Below are 8,858 nucleotides of genomic sequence, written 5' to 3' on the forward strand. Positions count from 1 at the left end.
CATTTGCATTTTTGTGGTAATTATACTGCTGAACGCCTGGGCGCAGTTTTGGTCTTTCCCCAAGCCAACACGCTCTGTATGCATCTTAGGCCGAAAAGATTGCGGATATCCTTCTAAGGCATGACTGAAGAACGTGGATGTTTCTCTTGTCTGGAGAACAAGGCAGGTCACGCGACACCGACTGAAGAACGTTGCCGTGATTAAATTGCTTTGTTTGTGTGTGTGTAACTTTAGCTGCTTGCAGGTTGCTTCAAACATTCCTTGTTCTGCCTGGGTGGTTTTTTCCTCAGGCTATAGAAGCATCGTTCTATAGTTGTATTTTTCCTTTCTCAATCAAATTTGTAATTCTTCTGTCATAAACAGTTAATACATAAAGATACACATTAAACACACAAGTGGTAAGTATTTTTAAGTTCTCATTTGTTTTTACCTTTGATACACATATCTGCTTTTGCATTCCCAACATACTGTATAAAGCATGTATCTTTTCGTCTGAAAAAAGTAGACCGTGCTGGAGAGTTTTGTTAAGGTGTGGCAGCCAACATACTTCGTAAAATAGTGAATCCATTTCCAACCTTGCCTAATTTCCTGAGTGGTTTTCATAATGGAATTCTTTTAACGGTGTCAAGTACTTTTTGAAAAAGAACCTGTGTACAATATCACACAAGACACAGATCTTGCCATGGATAAACTCAGTGGCTGCATGTAAACCACTATGTTTGTATTCCGTCCAGTGTGTGTGTTTGGGGAGGGTTCTGTGTGTGTGTGTGTGTGTGTGTGTGTGTGTGTGTGTGTGTGTGTGTGTGTGTGTGTGTGTGTGTGTGTGTTTGTGTGTGTGTGTGTGTGTGTATGTGTGTGTGTGTGTGTGCGTGTGTCTGGAAACTCACCAAAGTGGTGTGAGGAACTCTCGCTTGAAATCAGCAGGCCACACAGCAGAAACGTGTGAAAAATCAACCTTGATGCCATGGTTTCAGTCCATGCCGCGTGTTCAGCTGCGAATGCACACAATGACTTGAATTACACCATTGAAGCTATGCAATACGTTGGGGGTTCTTCGAGCTGTACCTGCATGTGTATTTTATAAAGCTGTCTGAGACAATATATGGCTACTGTGTTTTCCTGGTATGCTCGTTCTGACCGTTGCGCAGGCGAAGCCGATTATTTTGGGCTGGTGTTATTATAACCTTGGGCCAACTCACGCTGATGTGGCTGTTGTTGATTGTGAAGATGACTTGAGTGTACTTCAGCACTCTCTTACAAGGGCATCACAAGGACAACAATGCTCTAGCTCTCTTAACCCAAACTGGGAAGTACTTCCAATTGACGAATCGGAAGGCTCGAGGAAGAAACGTTTTGAAATCAACAGTAACACAATTAAGATGTTTACGCGCCTGATCAGCAGCAGATGGATACAATGACTTCTTCACATCAAGTGCATGCTCGAAAAAGACCTCTAAAGCAACATATACTCCCAGTCATAAAAAAAACTAGGCAGATGCGTTTCAGGGCAGATCTTTGTGGTGAGACCGTTTATTGTAAAACCAATTTGATGACTAAAAGGGACATTCATTCTCCTATCTTATTCAGAAAACAGATTAAGTTTACATGATGTAAAGTACAGTAGAACCTACAACACAGACACCCGGCCCCACAAAATCAAATTCACAAAATCAAGGTTACGCGTTAAAATCGACAAAAAAATCAGAACAGCTTAAACGAAACATGTTCTGCATATCGATAGAAAGAACGAAGAAATCTGCATCCCAAACTTTCAGTTTTGTTCTCATATTTTGTCTAACAACCACGTTATGGCTTGCTGAACGATGTAGGTGTAATTCCTCTGAGAAGCCATAAAAGGCGACGTGCCTGAAAAAGGTTTAAAATTAAAGATGTACCCTGTCTGACAATTTTTTTTTTAAATTAGAAAGCATTCAGAAAAATGAAAGCTTCAACTTACACTTACACTTGACTCATATTCAACTACGGCTGCTCACAGCGCACTATTTTTAAACGCGCACACAAATTCTTGGAAAATGCTTTTTCAAGAACCATGCTCAGTCAAGCGTGACAACTGAGCTTTGCAATGTTAACCTGTCAGTTGCGCTCAGCGCTGTGAAAGAGCCCGTACTTAAAGATTACTTTCGCGTTGAAATTATCATACCACCTATGTCTGATAAAACATGTCCATGGTATTTGAGTATATGGCGCATCTATCATTGGTTTTGAAGATTACAACAAATTATGGTTTTTCGTTGAGTCAGCAAAGACTTACCGACAATTTGATAGCTCTTTCTGGCATGTCTAAAAACAGCATAACTATGTCTCACATGACTTAAAATTTCCGTGTGTAGTTTACGACATGGGTAAGCACGTAGCGCCAAAAGTTTAAAGCCAATGCGTTGAGGATTTTCTGAAATTTGCTGCTTTTTGTTTCATTGCCCACTATAACGGCCTCAAAAACCGCCAGTTACGGCTTCTCAGGGGAATGACACCTAAATCATTCAGCATACTGTGATTTTTAGCCACGCTATGAGAACAAAACAGACTATTTTGGATGCAGATTTGATTGTTCTTTCTAATGTCATGCAGAACATGTTTCGTTTTAACTTTTCAGATTTTTTTGTCGATTTTAACGCGCGAACCTTGATTTTGCGAATTTGATTTGTTGTTTTTTCTGTGTTGTATGTTAATTCCACTGTACAGCCACTCACTCACGTACACTCAATCTGTTTTCTGAATAAGATGGGGGAATGAATGGTTTGTTTAGTCATATAATTTGTTTTACAATAAACGACCTCATCACAAAGATCTGCCCTGAAACGCATCTGCCTAGTCTTTTATGACGGGTAGTATAGACGCGAACTAGGAAGTTGTTGCGATTGTCACAAACAAGGCACAAGCGTAATAGACACTGACAGTGTGAGCTTATGAAGGCGTTTAGTTAAAGGACCATATTTTACGGAGAATTAACAGCGATCCCGATGTTGTTTTGCTCTGTAGATGAATTATGCCATTGCGACGATGTAAACGTGAACCAATACAAAGACATTTCTTCAGGCTTGTTTTAAACTCCCAAAAATGTACAATTCGAAAAATAAACGCTTGTTCTAAGGAGAACTCTCTAATCGCCGAGCCCTTTGTTTTATCTTTTACCAAAGAAAAATGTAAATATTCTCACTAAGAAGAAAATAGTTTTCCCGCACGATACGATAATCATGTATAATGCTCGGCAAGATTGTTGAAACGTTTTGACGTATGGAGACACCTCTTTTGGCAGACATATCTACATTACAAGATTGTACAATAATACACTAACAGTGGTCAAAATTAACATAATGGACATCAAAGAGCAGTTGATATGATGAAGTCACGGTGATATGTTAACATGCTCCAAGCAAAAATGTGCAAAGTGGTCGTTAACATTGTTAATCAGGAGCACCTAAGCCGAACGAGGAAATAGACCGGTAGAGGCGAAAACAAAGCCAACCAACATTTTGATTTCATTAAGCTTCTCGGAGACCATATTTTGCTCAGTTTAGGCAGACGTTCCGAAGATGTAATCAATTTGCCTTTCTTTGAGACATAAAGTAATTGCAAACTAAAGTAAGTACACTGATAGGAACCTTACTATCTTCTTGCTCACATACCAAACTGTGCTCAAATCATAGAAACACTGTATTTAACAAATATCCCGAAATGACACATACTCTCAACAAAACAAAGATAGACACAGACAGACAGACAGGCAGACAGACACAGACACAGACACAGACACACACACACACACACATCTATATACACACACAAAGACACACACACATCATTACCTTTTTTCTGGCGACAGTCTGTGTGGAGTAAACCCTCGAGACCTTTGAATGTGCATAATATTAAGCATGAACACATTCAAACACATACACACCCATTCATTCCCCTTAATGTTTTGCAAAGCGACATTCAGTGCGAAGAAAAGCTAGAAGAATCCTTTCAGGTAATGTTGCGTGCACGGGTATGTTTTCACGGCTTGTGTCAATTTGTGTGTCAGCAAAATAAACAAGATATTGGCGCTTTGAAATCGTTCAAACTAAAATTTGCTGACAGCAGTGATAAACACAAACATGGTACGTCCGGGGGAGGGAACATTATAGGATTTATTTGTGGACTGAACTGAATAGTCATGTTAGTTTTTTCCATACCGTTTACACAATATTCATAAAGACTGGCTGACAGACTAACAGACAGGCAGGCAGATTGAGTGATACACAGATAGTTATACTGAATGAAAGATAGACACACAACAACGCATAGAAAGACAGACATATGAACATACAAGTATACAGACAGACAGACAGACAGACAGACAGACAGACAGACAGACAGACAGACAGACAGACAGAAAGACAGACATATGAACATACAAGTATACCGATAGAAAGATCGATTGACAGACAGACAGACAGACAGACAGACAGTTTGTTTGTTTGTTTATTTGTTGCTTAACGTCCAGCCGACTACGCAGAGCCATATCAGGACGAGGAAGGGGGGGATGAAGGGGGCCACTTGTCAAGCGATTCCTGTTTACAAATGCACTAACCCATTACTTGTGTCCCAGCAGGCTTTAGTAAAACTAAATTAATACCTACTGGAAGATTACCAGTTTCCAGTATGTTAAAATAGGCTTAACCTATCTACTGCTGGACTTACATCAGAACACTAACAGATTAAACTATACATGAATCGCGAGACAAGCGGCAAGAGAAGAGATTTTTGGAAAAAATACAGGTGAATGAGCAAGAAGGCAGAAAAAAGAAAAGAATTCATGAAGAAAAAGAGAGCATGACAGGAAAGAGGAACCAAAAATCTACCTAACAGCAAACTAGAAAGCTCCTGCGGTTCCAAAAACAGGAGGGGCTTTTAATTTCATAACCGCAGTGCCCCACTGCGGGACAGACAGACAGACAGACATACAGACAGACAGAAAGACAGACATATGAACATACAAGTATACCGATAGAAAGATCGATTGACAGACAGACACAGACAGACATACATACAGACAGACATACAGACAGACAGAAAGACAGAAAGACAGACACATAAATATAATGTGTATTGTTGCTGTAATGAAGATGATTATTATTGAAGATAGATTGTAAGGCGCTTAGAACTATTTTCGGATTTGCGCCATATAAATACCCGTATTATTATTATCATTATTATTATTACAGATAGACAAACAGACAGACAGAAAGACAGACAAACGGACGGATAGACAGACGGACGGACAGACAGACAGACAGACACAGATAGATATATAGACATACAAATAGATGAATAGAGCGATAGATACATAGATATAGAGATAGATAGATAGATAGGTAGATAGGTAGAAAGAAATATAGATATTTAGATATTTAGATAGATAGATAGATAGATAGATAGATAGATAGATAGATAGATAGATAGATAGATAGATAGATAAATATAAGTAGAAAGATTTTTTTGTTAAGTCGAAATGACGTGTTAAATACCATATTTGCAAAGAATTATAACATGAAACACATGTGGAGAAAAACAAGATCACGCTTTAAAAAGTAGTTTTGTGTTCGGGGTGGGGGGAGGGGAATAGCAGGATAGTGGATTCTTGAAAGAGAGCAGTACGAATTCGAGAACGCGTAGGCTGCTGTTATTTAGGTGTTATATTCAACAAAGCAATGAGTTTGACGAGGTGGACAGAGTGTTTTGACAAACGTGCAGGATACAAATGTCTGAAGTGTATATTGAGGTTGACTGAAATATCGAAGAGCCCTCTTTTTAAAAGTGCTTGATTCATAGGTAGTTTTAATATATGCTTCGAGATTGGGGAAGACGAACCAGCATATATAACGGAGAACACTTCTGTTTTTAAACGCAATTTGAATCATACGAATGACACTTCGGATTATGGGCCGGATACGTCCCTCTGTTTATTCCATTTGTGACCCTCCACCACGAAATGAGTCGCATGTCACCTCGCGCGGTTCTGCGAAGTCAGGGGAGTGTCTGGTAACAGTGTGAGGGTCACCTTAGTCACAGGCTTTCAACTCAAACAGTTTTTGCTCTTTTCTAAACCGGTTTGCACCACTGGATAGAGCATAAACAACTCTTTAGGAAAATGTAAAAATATGAAAATCATGTAAAGGTCACATGCGACTCATTCCGTGGTGGAGGGTCACATTTATTCAGGAGGCTGCGTACAGAAGGCCAGAAAGACCATCATGGCTGTTCATACTCACTACAGCACATGTTTTGGCCTCCACCTTCTCGGAGGTGCTCCAGTAACATCAAGGCTTGCAATAGTCGTTTAATGAATAGCTTTGGTCTCAGTGGAGTGGAGACCGCGTTATGTAAGATACCCATCCTTCTGATCTTGATCCCGGAGTGTGTTTTGTTTGTTTCTGCGTTTGCTTGCTTGTTTGTTTTTGTCATGAAGTGACATCTTTAATTTCCCTGTTATCCTCACTGAGAGAGAGAGAGAGAGAGAGGGAGAGAGAGAGAGAGAGATAAATAGCATGTTTTCTTGCGAAGAAGTTTCATTTTGTGTTTGGTAGTCCTTCTCTCTTAGGTTAACCGTTAGACCTAATTAGAGTGAAATAGTTTTGATAGACATTGAGCACAAATTAAATACAGACAAAATCACAAAGGGTCTATATTAGGAGCCTGGGCGCCTAATATGGACCAGTGAAGCGGCCTTCACGAATCACTGTAAAAAGCCCCCTATATTTCAAAATAACATGATACAACTTAGTGTACAAGTCAGCCTAATTAAAATATTCTCTAGATTTATCTGTTTCGGGTTGATGAGAGCATTATTTGAAGCACACCAGGAAACTAAAGAAGCTTATCAAAAACAGAGTGAAAATAAATGAAATGATCAACTTCCACGAAAAGAAGATTTTTGTTGCTTTTTTTTTTAAATCTCGAGGGCTAGTTATAGGTTATTTCCAGCAAGCTTCTTAATGAATTAATGAAAGCCTTTAGCTTTTATTTTCTTGGATTTGTTTAAGGTGGTCCATATTAGGGGACTCGCACATACTTTGAGATTTTGCTATTATTTTTTTTTTGCAGTAAAAACTCGGGGTCGACACTGTTAAAATGTAACAAATACGGTTTTAGCTGTCATATATAGCATTTTGTGTGTGATAAAAGCTTTGGCTGTGGACAGAATCGAGTCCGTTTCAGGCGGCAAATTTAGAGTGAACGCTGCCAAAATTGAAAAAAAGAGAAAAAACCTAATGGTTTTGAGATTTCTGTTTCTGCAACTGTTTTGACATGTGTAAGTTATCCAGAGAGGGTGAATACAGGGAATAACACTTTTTTGAGCGCTCTAGCGCCGTTAGTTTGTCAGAACAGAAGGTGGTCCATATTAGGAGCCGGTCATATTAGGAGCCCTTCCCCTACCTGCTTTCTACTGTCTTTGGAGATTTCCCATCGGTCAAATCCCCTTCGATTTCACTTGCGAACTGTGCATATGTAGTTCGATCAAAGCGGCCAGGAGTTTATATCTTTTATAACAAATGGCTTTAAAACAAAACATCTGCTTAAAATAGATTAGACTTTATTGAAAAAGTGTTTTTTCAGGCTAGGCACAAGTCAACAGTTAAGTTTATGTCGTGCCAAATGTTTATTTCTTAGCACAAAAAAAGCAACAAAGAAGGTGCAAACATATTAACAAAATCAATTGAAGGACCGTAATGATCAGATGATTACTGTTCAAAGTGTTAGTTGTTAAATCTAGCCGCACACATACTCAGCAAACATCAATTTACAACGTCACGATCAGTGTTGAAAAAAAACAAAAAACTAACCCACTTTTTTAAGGCGGGGTAGTAGTGAAAGCAAAACATGTCATGAATTGAGTTTTATATCGATACATAAAAGCTGTATCGATATCATTGCGATATTTTTCTTAGATACAATATTTTGGGACGATATAATTATCGGTAGCCCTAAATAACTTTGCCAAGTGATAGATATAAGAGCATACACAACCTGAAAATGTCTATTTTGTGTCCGATAAAGTCTGAAAAGAAAACAATGAAAGTCTTACAAGTAGACACGTAATTTTAGATGAAGATATGTGTGTGGTACATGTGTCTGTGTCGCATTTTTGTTTGTATCAACACTGATACAGAGAGAATCACAAGGTGCAGCTTTTCAATTTCAAAAGCTTTGAGTTCAAGGAAAAAGAGGGCAATGTGGAACTTTAGCGGTGTACATTCAGAGCTTACAATCCATTGGCATTATTGAGTTCTTTTTGAAGTCCCTTTAATCAAAGAATATTTCTCGTGAGAGTAATTGACGGATTGAATTCCAACATTAAGCATAATTATTCAAGTTGGTCTAATAATCAAGGAAAATGTCTGCAATGGTAGAGAAAACGCATACGTAATACGACAGAGTTGTCTCCCTTCATTCGAAAACAATGTGCCGATGTTTTCCTTCTAAAACCCATGTAAATGTAAGGAATCTGTACACGTCATTCCGTAACTTCAAAGGTATCTGAAATTACTTGTCATGCTTGCATGAGCAGGTTCGGAAAATTAAGAGACGTATATTGCAGTGGAACACCGGTTCTGAATTTACAACGCTTAACAATAATGTAGGATCTAACAAAAACAAAACAGCTTGAAAGTCTAAAAACATACACAAGTTGAAACATGGGTGCTCCCCCGAAATCGGCGTATGCTGCCTGAATGGCGGGGTAAAAACGGTCATACACATAAAAATCCACTCGTGCTAAAAAAGATGTGTGAACGTGGAAATCTAAGCCCATGCGCAAAGAAGAAGAAGAAGAAGAAGAAGAAGAAGAAGAAGAAGAA

General features: G+C 38.8%; 1 protein-coding gene across 1 annotated transcript in view; it reads left to right on the top strand.

The window, feature by feature from the left end:
- LOC138964184 (receptor-type tyrosine-protein phosphatase mu-like) overlaps positions 1-8,858 on the top strand; it is a gene marked incomplete in the record, with an annotated part of 322,563 nt that overhangs the window by 47,274 nt on the left and 266,431 nt on the right.

This window comes from Littorina saxatilis, linkage group LG4 (assembly GCF_037325665.1).
Source record: "Littorina saxatilis isolate snail1 linkage group LG4, US_GU_Lsax_2.0, whole genome shotgun sequence".
Classification (NCBI taxonomy): domain Eukaryota; kingdom Metazoa; phylum Mollusca; class Gastropoda; order Littorinimorpha; family Littorinidae; genus Littorina; species Littorina saxatilis.